At 44.1% G+C, this 12,883-nt stretch overlaps 1 long non-coding RNA gene across 1 annotated transcript in view; it reads left to right on the top strand.

Moving 5' to 3' along the window:
• The first annotated feature begins 2,310 nt into the window (after positions 1 to 2,310).
• LOC128827420 (uncharacterized) overlaps positions 2,311 to 12,883 on the top strand; it is a 33,357-nt gene continuing 22,784 nt past the window's right edge. The window contains exon 1 of the long non-coding RNA XR_008442954.1: positions 2,311 to 2,555. This is a non-coding gene — a long non-coding RNA (uncharacterized LOC128827420). The remainder of the gene's footprint in view (positions 2,556 to 12,883) is intronic.

Below are 12,883 nucleotides of genomic sequence, written 5' to 3'. Positions count from 1 at the left end.
TGACTGACAGCTGCTCTACTTTACAAAAACCATTCAAATATTTGCAGGGTTTGAAGCTTGCCGTAATGTCGTACCCATTCTTTCGGTTATTTAACATGTAAAATATAAGTCAAAGTTTTAAATCTGTCTTCCAAAATGTTTCCATTTTCCATATAAAAAGGAAACGCGTTTGCTGCTGGAAAAGATCCAGTCCCAAACGTATTGCATGTGCATTTTGTTGTGTCCCCGAGTTTCTCGTGTCTGCACCAGACCGATAAAACTGTCATTTATCAGCGTTTCTTAATACTGCAGGTAGTTAGAGTCGGTGTGTTAGGGAAGTGGGAGCAAAAATCCACTTAAAAGCAACGGGGGAAGGGAGTTAAAATAAATAGAATTTCAGAAAATAGACCCCCAGATTCTGTTTTATTGCAGAGGGAATTATTTATACATATACGTGTGCGCGCGGGGTTTTTAAAGATTCATTCCTCTGTGGCGAAATACACCGACCCTTCAGAAAACATGCCTGGTATTCCATTGCTTTTCCACCATTCACAATTAAAAAGGGGGTCCTGGGATGACTTGCCTTGGCTAATTGAAGCGCAGCTAAGAAATAATTTACAAATGGCAGCGTTTGTCTATGGATTGATACCGACTGAATAAAGAGCAGTTAAGTATTCTGTGTCTTGGCTCTCAGAGACATAACCAATGATACATATAGAACACTGATTTCTAGGGAAATCATATTTGCCTTTCCATTTCCAACAAAGACATAACAAATAAAAAGTATTCGCTATTTAAAATAGAAAGCGACTCTTGTTAAAAGATCTCTGATGAATGTAGGTGACTAAAAGGCATATTAGATACAGATAATCTTAGAGTCTCTGGATAAGAAGTGCTGCAGGATAGGTTAACCTCAGATGCTTTCCGTAATCTTTACAAGACAAACAGGTATTGCTCTAATCGCACTGTAAAGCAAGTAGCCGCTTAAAGTTAGGATCCTTCTTTGTTATGAGGACTACCTCCATTCCAGAACGTATGGAAGCAAATGGAAAGCATCCATATATAATAATGTTGGCAAGCAGCTGTCTCCAGTGCCAAGCAAGCTACCCTGGCCTCGCTGATCCCCCTGCAGGGTAGGAGCGGCCACAGCCTCCTTCATAGCTAACTCAGGCTCAGGTGCTGGCCAAAAATCCCCATTACCCCCCACCCCACCCCCTTCCCAACATACACACACACACATATACACCCTCGCCCACCCAGCCACCTAGAGCAGAAAAGAAACGGGTTGCTCTTCGCTTTACCTGGAAATCTTTAGCTGCTTTGTGTCCATTTTAATAACCTCTATCGACTGTCTTTCCTAGAGCAGTTGTCATGTTGATAGGAAAGGGACTGGAGAGGAGTATTACAAAAAGTACATGAAGAAAACTAGCAGCTCTATATAGAAAACAAGAGATTAACATGAGCATCACAGATTGCAAAAGGTGCAAACCTTCAGTAAGATCCCTCGGGAAGAGAAGGGGAAACTGACAAGGAGCAAAAAGCTTTATCCTCAAGAAACTAAAGGGAGGAAAAGAGCGAGGAATAAGCAGCTCATCCTCCAGATTATATAACCCCAAAGAAGCCATGGACGGCTCAGTGAGAAATCCAAGTTTATTGGCAACACAGGAGTGGCAAGGAGGGTCTGGCAGTGTACGAAGTGTTAATTCGGAGCTGTGGGGCTATTTAAAGACTACGGGGAAGAAAAGAAGGAAATCTAAGAAGTGATCAAAGACAGGGATGATCGAGGGGGGGGGGTGAAGGATCCAAATAGAGGTAACTGTGCAGCACAGGTGCCTGGAGCCGCTGAGGCTACCGAAAGGATGCTCTTTGCATACACGAAATATTCCCAGGGAAAGGTGAAGGCTGAGAGAGAGAGAAGGGAAAGTGGGCCAGCACGAGAGGGAGGGAGAAAGACAAGGTTAGAACAGAAAGTGCATCTGAGCCAGAGAGAGAGAGAGAAGGGAAGGGGAGAGAAAGGAAAGGAAGGGCTCGGCTCCACCTCCCTGTTCAAAGCAGCGTCCCAGCTGCTCTCAAACCAACTGCTCAATTCTATTCACTGTCGAGACGGAACAAAAAAGTGGCTATTTATTAGAGTACTTGTTTGGTATTGTTCAGGGCCACACAAAAGGCGTTTCATTATGTGAGGGGGGGGAGAGACAAGCCCCTCTTTTTCCAGAGCGAAACAATAACTTGAAATTGTCTTTAAAGTCTTTTCTATCAATAATAAATTTCATTTCCTTCTCTCTCTCTCTCTCTCCCCCGTGCAGTGTGTGGATGGGTGTGAGTGCTGAGTGTGCCTGTGTAGCCGGGCACTGCTGGCTGTGACAGCCGCTTGGGCGCTTAGGCTGGGCTAGGGGCTAGGAGGGTAGGTATTTCCCGAGCTCTCTCGAGGTGTAACTAGCCAGCGCTGTAGCGAGCTCTCCAGATGTGTGTGTCTGTACAGCGAGGCTTGAGGAAGGTGTCAATGTCAGATTGCCCAGGGGGAAAGCCTGGCCCCGAGCTGCTATTGGGAGGAGGCTGGAGCTGGAAGAGGAACTGTAAGTGTGCCTGGAACTTTTGAGGGGGGTCTTCACCCTGGCGGGTGCGGGTGGGGAGGGCGGAGGGGAGGTTTCAGCGCTGAGTTTCCTGAGGGGAGGGCGGCTCCCAACTTGCTTTTGGCAGTTAGAGCAGGGGGAAGGGAGGTTGCCCTCGCTGGTTTCTCGGCTGTGACACTGAGCGGGCTTTTTGCAGTGTTTTTTTCGGGCTGTGCACCCCACCCCCTCCCCAGGAGGGAGCAGAGGGTGGGGAGGTTTCTGGCGCTCCGAGCGCCCTGGCGTGGCGCGGGGCTGCTGCTCTCTCCCGGCTCAGCGGAGGAGGAGGCTGCGGGCTCCCCTCGCCTGCGCGCTGCAGAAGGAGCTAATTCGGCGGTTTTACAATTACGTTTTTTAAAAAAAAATTGACAGGTCGCAACGCGGGTGCCATTGACTGAAAGGTGTTTGGGGCAAAGAATCAATTTAACGTTGACTGACCGGCGGTCCTGACTGTATTAATCCTGCCCAAAAAAATCAATAGCAAAGGTTCTCCGCTATAAGAACTGGTGCCCTGCCCCTGGTAAGGCACGTTCATGCGGGCTGCGAGCATTTCTCGTGCAGCCTGGTTGAGCAGCACCTACTCTCTATTCTCCCCGCGAGTTTCGGGCAACACATACTTTAATCTGATCTAATTACATTTGGGTCGGAGCCTTGTGTAAAGGTGACACGGAAATCTATTACTTCCTGAGTGTGAAATCGCACTCTCGTTAAGTTTCATTATGTAAAAGGACGAGAGCCTTCAATCAATAAATAAGTACCGCTAAAGAAACTCTTAATTATTGGGGATAATCTTTCCTGGTCTTGAGACCAGAGTGTAACCTCTAGCTCTGAGCTGTTGTAGATATTGTGTGTGGCCTCCCCTTATGGTTGCCATAAACTGTGACGAACTTTAAAAGGTGAAATGGATTTTTTGTTTTGTTTTGGTCGATCAACAGCCAATGGAGCAGCTATCGATTGGGGTGGGGACAGGATTTGGCTGAATCTCCTTTCAGAAACAGGTGTTTAAACATGATAGCAACTCCAGTCAATTAACCCATTAAAAACCCGTTTTATCGCATTGATTCCCGCAGGCTGCTGCAGCGGGTTTCGGTTTGAAAACCTCTTTGTTAAGGTGTGTGTGTGAGAGAGAGAGATTGGGGGAACGATCTGGATATTTACAGGATCTACTAGAGAAAGGGACACGGAAAACTCTTCTTGTCATTAAGCAAAGTTGTAAAGTAAACCGCGACCCACGCCAAACCTGCTAAATAATCGTTCATTGCTGATCACAAAATATAGATAGTAGCTAGTTATCTTAGGGAGAGAGTAGCTATGTTATCTGCAACATTCCGTTCGAGATAAACTTCATGGGTCAGGTTGCCTGTACTACAGCATGCTTAAAAAGTTGGCCCGAAACTTTAAACATGTGAAGGTGCTCTCCCAGCACGTTTAGGACTAAGAGGATATCCAGGAAAGGGCGAGACAACCCAGCGGTCTGCGGGTAATTTAGTTGCTCTGCGTTGTAAACGTTGGAACATCCACCTTAACCTGAGCGCGTATATATTGACTTGGGCGTGATAGTGAGGTGCAGTTGGGAGCCAAATTGCGAGGCTTGTCTTCTGTATGAGGCCAATGGTGCCTTGGTAGCTGTGAGCCCCTGAAGTGCGATGACACTTGCAGCACATGCAGATGGTAGGAAATGAAACCCTAGGACAAGAGTTCAAAGTAACTGCACAAATCCCTCTTGGGAGACAGCCCCATCAGAACGAAGGGTTAACCGTGAACCTGCAATCTCTGGAAGTCATGGAGTTGGCTCCACATGTGCCTGGAAGAGGGTGGGGGGGGAAGGAATGCATCCTCGGTCCCAGGACTATCCTGCCCAAGTATTGGGGGGTGTAGGGCAAACGAGGAGTGACAGATATTGGGCTGCTGTATTCAAAGCGCAGGATACACACGATCCTGCAGACAACTACGTTGTGAAAATGCCCTCCTGCAAACCAGAACAGCGGGATTTGGTTTAGTGAAATAGGATCCGGACCAAACTAACTTTAAACGATAGGAATCAAAAGGAAGGAAAGGTTTCGGCATTCAATTCCTCAGCTTAGCGATACATGCAGAGTATTGTCCATCAAAAAGGATTAGTAGCTAGATTAATAAATCCAGATAATCAATTTAAATATAAATAACCCTTGTCATCTGAAGTTCCTTTACAAATAGGTTTAGGAACCCACAGCTCATGGGACGATAGTTACGTCTACATGGCACTGAGGAAAAAGAGAAAACCTAGTATAATATTTTGAAGCGAAGAAACCTGTTTTTTACCTGCACAGGTTTATAGAGTGTTCTAAATTAGCGGAATCTGTGTGGTTTTGTATCCATCTCACCTTTTGCATCAACTTTGCTGGTTTCAGTTAAAGAACAAACATAGGAAGTTGCAAGCGCTTTCATTTTCTACCCTGGACTGTTTGTTAATAAAACAGCCCCCCACCACTCTTTTTCCAGCCTTTCCAATGATCATGTTATAAAATATTTATTTGTATAGGCGTGTGTAGTTCTGTAGCTATCCAGCATTACAGTGTGCACAAGGTACACCTCATTAACAATTCTTGCAGGTGTAATGTGAAGTATCAGGTAAATGATCTTGTAAAATGAGGATTTTTTTTTCAAACTACTCGCTGGCAAAGAGGCAAATAAACACGGCGAGAGGGTCTCCTAGCTGCAGCCAAGTAGTCATAATATCTCCACTTGCTGCAAAGGAAATAGGATTATTCTCTTTGCTTGGTGGAGTTAGGTTGATGCCTTTAGATGACTACGCTAATGGCGTTAGATGGAGCAAAAGGATCATTTATTTCCTCTGGGTGTTTTTAACTTCCAGAATAGCATTTTGAAATTATTTAGATGTTCCTACTTTTCCCCTTGTTTTCTGTTTTCTGAAGTAAGCACTGGATGCGACTGAAAAGGCTTGAAATTGTGTCAAAGTGATGTTTTAATCTCATTGAAAAGTGTATTAAAGGACAAGATGTAATTTATGTGAGATGCTTCGATGAAAAGAGAGATTGGAGTGGATGATCCTTTCACTCTCCTGTGAACCTCATGTCATGTTTATATTGAAGCCTGTGTAGCTAATCTAATTTGCAATAACTGGGATGGTCCGCCAGAAAAAGCTGCTGTGGTTTCTCTTCTTTATTTATTTATTTACTTATTTCATATAAATTCGTTCTGACTTGTCTACCTCTTTGACTGAGTGAGGCCTTTTCTATTTTTGGCTAACGAGCGAGGATGTCAAATAGAAATATTTTAGTTACAATGCTATCATTCCAGTTTCTCTAGGCGACGCGCCATAAATTCGTGAGATATTGTCTTACTGTTGTTTACAAGCAATACTGTACGGTGGCTGTAGCGCTTTTCCGTATCTTAATGATACATATAACAGAAGCCCTATTTTAAAGCCTAATTTTCTAATAATGCCCGTTTCTTGCCCACTTTACCTGTTCTTCTTTTTCTCGATTTAAAAGTTAAACTTCACAAAAACATAACTACACATTTTTTTTCTAGGATGTCAATTATTCGGCACATTTGTTGTCTAACGTATCTTTTGATTAACGTGTCTTGTGAAAAGCAATGGTCTAGTATCCCTTAAAACTGACAAAATAAGACAACATAAACCTACATTTCATAATACATTTGGTATTTTGCATCCTGATTAGCACATATTACACGTGTGTACTTTAACAGTTAAAAAAAACCAGAAGACTTGAAAATTACAACTTTTATGTAAGGCAAAAAAAGGTGTATTCAGGCTTTTTAATTACAGGGGTTTGTGTCACTGGAATCTTATCAATGACCCGTTTAATATTACTGTAATTACTGACAAAATAACACAAGGATGGATCACAATACAGAATATTTCTCTATCAAAACAATATTGTGCTGGAAATCTGGTTAATACATAATATAAACAAACATTTTATAAAAGATTCCTGCTGACAAAACGTGATTAAAAAATGGGTCCTGCCCTTTTTGCGAACCACAAACTCCTATTGGACTAAGGATCCGGTCCTGTTCAAATAGGTACTAATATCGACATATTCTGTAATGGAAAAAAAAGGGGGCAGAAAACTCTCCCATTAGTCTCAGGCTAACAATCCCAACTTCATTTAAGTGTGTCTTGCAGTTTCTCCCTGATTGTTAGCTCTTGAATCTGACAACTTGGTACTGCCAGTTCATCCACAAGCCAGGGCTCCGATGAAACTTCAGTGTGACTGAAGACTGTAGTGTAGATCAAACATACAGAAGATCGATACTATTTCATTTAGGCGCAACCAAAATATAAAGCACTTACTGAAAGTCAGTATCAGATAGAAATGAAGGAGTGACAACAAAAGCTAGGGATTTCTAAACTCTTTCTATCGCATTGAAGAGTAATTTATCAATACTAGCTTGATCTGGAAAAAAGTTGAGCAGAATTCCCTTTGAAAATGGCTCTTCCGGACCTCATTTAAACATCTGGTTTGCGATAATGATGGTTTACAAAACCATAATTACAGATGTATTTAGTAAGTGATCGAATTGTTTATTAACAACCATTTATTCTTTTTTTTAAATCAGACTAGTGTATTCAATACACTTTTGTATTTAGTTTAGTATCCCTACCTAGAGAACTGTTATAAACGTCCCAGTAGTACAGTCAGTTCCATTTAAGTAGCTTCAGAGCTACATTTATTTCCCAAGCAGTTGGGGTTGTTGCTTGTACTAAGGGAATCTGCTTGGTTTTAATAATGTTTCATCAAAATTTACATTAATCGTCACAGGTTAATATCCGTCTGTTTTTCCTTTCTATATGTATGTCCCCTTCTTTTGTCCCTTACAAATTCCTGTATGTTGTCATTAAGTTTTGGTGACTTTGGCGTTTGCTCATCAGTGCGCTGACATTGAAAAAAGAACAGTGGTCCATGTTTAGGAAGCTCTGTTTTCGTTGATTTTGAGGGGAAACAAGATCGAACCCAACTTTAGAGATAGGACAAATCTTTCCCGTTTCCTAGTAATAGTTTGTATGACTAACAATAAAAAGCTGCCGTTCGGTCTGATTGGGGTTTTATTTTAACCCTAATATGGACAAGAAAGAATTAAAACAGTAACTAAAGGATTTGCAGAAGGACCATGACTGCTCATATTTGGGGGGTACATGGTGTGTGGTTAGAGAAACCTTTGCCTTTTGGAGTTTTCCCTTGATGGCACAGCTCTCCTTGGGAAAGGGGAAAGACATTTCTTGTCGGGGGGTTAGCCTTTTCCCTTTTCTTTCATTCATAAACCTGGTGGCTATAGACACAGCTTGAATATTGACGTCTCTTCCCCCAACCGCTCCTCCGTTAACCCAATTACAGAATTCATCAAGAACTGTGTTGAATTATCTCTTCCCATACAGTATCAGCATTAGCCTAATTAAAAGCTATAATGTCTGATATAATGATTAAATCGTTAGCTCTGCTGTAGGGAAGCAATATTTTGTTTTCCCTTCAATTAGAAGCTGATTGAGGTTTTCAGAGCAGGTCAGCTGTGAAATTTGAATTATATGTGCGAGTACTGTTCACAGGGTGAGCCCCTACTCGAAAGCTCCAGAGATTCTCCAAACGTTTTCACCCAGCGAGCAAAGAAGCGTCAACAGAAAATACACAGAGAGATGATATATTTGCTTTAGGATTGTGGAGTTAGGATCTCCAAATTAACTGTTAGTATTGGAAAGGGAAGGGAGGACTTTATTTATTTACCCTTGTCTCGGTCGCTATCCATCCCAACTGGCTATTGCTTTGAGTCCAAAGCATGATCACATTCTTGCAAAGTTACCGAGACACTAAAGACTTGTTCTTTTGCTCCGGTTGCTTGTCGCTGGTCCAGATGATGCTCCGAGCTGGATTTCACAAGCAGAGTCGGTTTTGATTCTGCACTGGCCAGGAGCCTGTTCAGTAAGGGCATGGGCGACCTGGAAGGGATGCTGCTTAAAGCCAAGCCTGTGGGGGGACATCCGCACGGGGATTGTCACAGGACTGCAATCAGACGGGGAAGAGGCTGAACCCGGGGGTGTGGGCAGAGAGGACTAGAGGTGAGCTGGAGAGGGCTGAAGCAGCCGGCTCCGGGCACTGCTCTGGCCAGGGAAGCAGAGACAGGCAGCGAGGCGGTGTTTCTGAGTTACTTTGCAGCCAGCAGACGGCGATCGCAGCCTGCGCTGGGGATCTCCTCCGGAGTCCAGCGCTGGCTCGCTACAGCCCGGAGCTGGGTCCTTTGCTGCAGGCGTTGCTTCCTCCTCCCCCTCCTCACAGGGGCCCAGCCGCTCACGACCTCTGGCAGCAGCCACAGCGCCGGCTTCTGGCCCGCTGGGGGAGGCGCAGGCGGGCTGCAGAGGAGGCAAGGCGGGATCCCCCAGCTGGGCTCCCTTCCCGCCACAAGAGCGCTCACGCAGGAGGGAGACGCCGCCTGGCGAGGTGCGGCTCGCAGCCAAGCGGAGCTTGGTGGGGGGGAGGGAATCACTTGTGGCTCCAGACGCAGCGCAAGCGGGGCAAGCCTGCGCTTCCTCCACCCCCGGGCTGCGCCAGCGCCGGATGCGGGACCTTTAACCCTTTCGACCCCGCTGTCGGCGCTGGGGGGCGGACGCCTTCTGCTCTCCTCTGGGGACGCCTCCGCTGGCCCGGCTTTCCCCGACATTTAGGTTTCCTCGTCGGAGCCTGGTCCCAGAGGAGCGGAGGCATCAGCGCTGCATTTAGTTCCTAAAAATACCGTCCCCCGCCCACACACAGGCTGGCCCCCGCCCCCGCTCTCCTCTCTTGCCCCCGCCTAACTTCGAGCAGGTTTGAACTGCACTTCTCGCTGCAGATAGCGAGTTTAGGGAAATCTCTTCCCCGCAGCCAGCCCGAGTAGCTGCCCGCAGCCCGGCGGGGCGATGCCAGCAGGACCATGTCCGTCCTGCTATTGCACAGCGTCGCGGAGTCCACTCGCTTTTAGCTTCACTCTGGGAAAGTTATTAATAGCGTGACCAGACAGCAAATGTGAAAAATCCAGAGGGGGTGGGGGTAATAGGAGCCTATCTAAGAAAAAGACCCCAAAATCGGGACTGTCCCTATCAAATCAGGACATCTGGTCACCCTAGTTATTAAAGGCCTGGAGGCCTGATTGCTCGAGCCTGGATCTGCTCTGTGCTCTGCAACCCACCACAACATACTGGGAAGTGAGGCCAGAGAAAAGAACAGGAACTTAGATGCCCGCTCACTACCCTGGGCTGCTCTTTATCCCAAGTCGGTGTTGTACAAGAACGCCACAATCTCCTGTCAGGAAACTCAAGAACGAAGTGCAAATATAGTCAAGGAGCTAAACTAGATACACACACACACACACACCAATGAACCCACCAATGAAGCTCTGGGAGTGAGTGCAAAGATTCGCAGTCAGCCCTGTCGCTTCACAGCTAGCTGTGCTGTCTGTCCCGGGGGGACATGCGGATGTGCGGGCTGCAATCCTACAGCGCTATTCCCCTTGAGATCCTCAAAGGGATGGCACAATGTGACATGGCCTCATCCAAATAGCATCAGTGCTAGGCAGAGCTCCTCGCCCTTGCCTGTTTGTGTTTGGTTTGTTGGTGGGTATTTTCTTTGCGGCATTTTTGTTGTTGTGGAAGGAGAGGAGCCGATGAGTTTTATTGTTTGAGGTTTGTTTGTTTACTGGAAGAGGGGGTGGCATTGCTTCCAGAGAACGTAGAACGATTATGGATGAGCTAGTGTACGGCTTTTCTTCTCCCTTTGCCAGACTCGGAGTCTTGGCGCTGGGTGTCCTGCTGCTGCCTGATTGGCACACGCAGCAGCTGTCAATCAACTGTCACTTGGCAACAAGTTACACCTGCAGTTTGAGTTTAACGCTCATAAATGCAGACACCCATAGTGCCTGCAACTGGGCCACAGTAACATAATCCATAAAAGGTTTATTGCGGAATCTTTGAACACTTGCAATAGCGCAGTATATATAATTCAAGGCTAAACATCTACCGTCAGTTTAAATGCACGGGGAAACAAAGGGCAATATCATATTTGGAAACAATTTGCGAGAACATGATTGATAGAGAAAAAAAATCTATACTGAGTCAAAGTCAGTTATCCAAATTCCAAGAATTATAACTTCTTCCTGTGATGAACGTTAGATTTCGGGGTATGTGTTAAACGAATTGCCGAATTCCTATGGAAAAGATGGCACCAAAACCGTTTCATACAACTTATTTTCAGGTCTTTGGCTATTTTAAAATCTAATTTCAAAAATAAAATATCACTCGGTCGTTAAGTGACAAAAAGAGTTATAACTTCTTATAAATCATTGCCTTTATTGGTTTATTACAATACTCAACTCTCCTTTCTTTATCAGCTGTCAAAGGGGAAACGTATTTATTTCTTAAACAATTCCCCACACACATACACTTATTAATTGCATCTGAAGAAGTGAGGTTCTTACCCACGAAAGCTTATGCTCCCAATACTTCTGTTAGTCTCAAAGGTGCCACAGGACCCTCTGTTGCTTTTTACAGATTCAGACTAACACGGCTACCCCTCTGATACTTATTAATTGTTAACTTTTAAAATACATTATTAAACAACTAAAATGTTTGGTTTGTTTTTCCCCTACAGATGTAACAAACTCGTTATAATTAACTAAAATAAACAGGCTACTAAAACACTGAGGGCCCGATCCTATAATCCTTAGTTAAGTAAATCTCCCATTGATTTCACTAATGACTTCAAGGGAAGTTTTGCATCAAAGAAACAAACAGCAGATTGCAAAATAGCGCCTGAATCCTGCTCCCATTAAAGTCAATGGCAAAACTCTCACTGAATATAGTGGGAGCAGGAGCAGGCCTCATACATCTAATCCAAATTGTATGTAAAGTAATATTATTCCTCTAAATTAATCAAAATGAACGTGAGGAGAATACCACTTAATGTGGAGTAATCTAAAATGAAAATTGTTTAATCTGGACACAGAACATCATGCTGTTGCCTTGTATATTATAATAACCCTACTATATAAAAGTTCTACAGTAATAACAGTAATGGCGGTGAGTGGTATTATTTCTGTACTTTGGACAGCCATTAGGGTCACGAAAATTAACACTCACATAACGTGGGAGAAAAAGAGGGGATGCCAGGTGAACATTTCCCCCCACACGATGAAATATTATTATGATCATGATTCATATATGTTTATTTGTACTATAGAATGGGCATTTACAGGACGATATTAAGGGTATATCGTCACTTTCGTTATACACCCTTATTTGCACCGCAATACAAAATCACTGTAATCTGTCTCACTGCTCAGCCAGGGAACAAAAATGTTCCCTTTAACGTTTTCACAAAGAATTAAGTTGTCCATGTTTACTTTATAGAAATACAAGATGTTTATATATACATTTAGGAGTCTCAGGTACTTTAATGCCCCTAGATCTAAATATATAACGATAGCAATTTAGGTGATTAGCCTATACAGTATTATGGACTAGGCCTTTGTATATTTTCAGTACTTGGAACAGCCATGTCATTAACTTGGGTAGAAACATTTATGGTCCGAGTCTACAGTCATCATTCAGGCAATGCTCCAGTAGATATAACTCCTTAGGAAGAATGGATAGATCTCTACCACACAATTAGGAGATCTGCGCTGATATAGCCGTGGGAGATTTCTCTGAATAAGGGGTGCGGGATCGGGCCATTGTCTTTTCAACTCCAAATTTAACATAGTAAACATCGAGTTATGGACTGGCATGTTGATATTATTTATTAATCTACCGAGGTGTGCTACTATATACAAACCACTGTAACAGCTGCGAAGGTTTTAAACAAGTGCGTTCATATGGATGTACTGGATTGATTAAAAGGTCTGTTGAGTAAATATATGAGAATAATATAGGTTCCCCCAACCATTTCACCACCCCCATCTTTTAAAAGGAGTGAGAGAACGTTCAGTGAGAATTTAAGGAAGCGTGTGGTCTCTAAGGTCACGCAGGCAGAAGATTCAAATGTAAGGCTAGCGCTCAGGAATGCAGATGGTGTGTTCCCGTGGTTCTCCAGCGAACACACACGCACGCAAAGCCATGCCAACAAAACATTTCATGTCTCCCACCACGCACCATCATGTTGTCCTGACACAGGCACACACGCACCTGCCAGAGTTAAGGCAAGAATGTCATCCATAACTTTGTAATTTCCTGACTTTTGTAGACTCTGTAGCTAGCACTCTAAGTGTTTCGAGTGAGGGGTATTATTGTTGCAGGATTATAATGGTAT

This window comes from Malaclemys terrapin, chromosome 1 (assembly GCF_027887155.1).
Source record: "Malaclemys terrapin pileata isolate rMalTer1 chromosome 1, rMalTer1.hap1, whole genome shotgun sequence".
Taxonomy (NCBI): domain Eukaryota; kingdom Metazoa; phylum Chordata; order Testudines; family Emydidae; genus Malaclemys; species Malaclemys terrapin.
The sequence above is the reverse complement of the archived record's forward strand: the minus strand, read 5'-3'. Positions and strand labels throughout refer to the sequence as shown.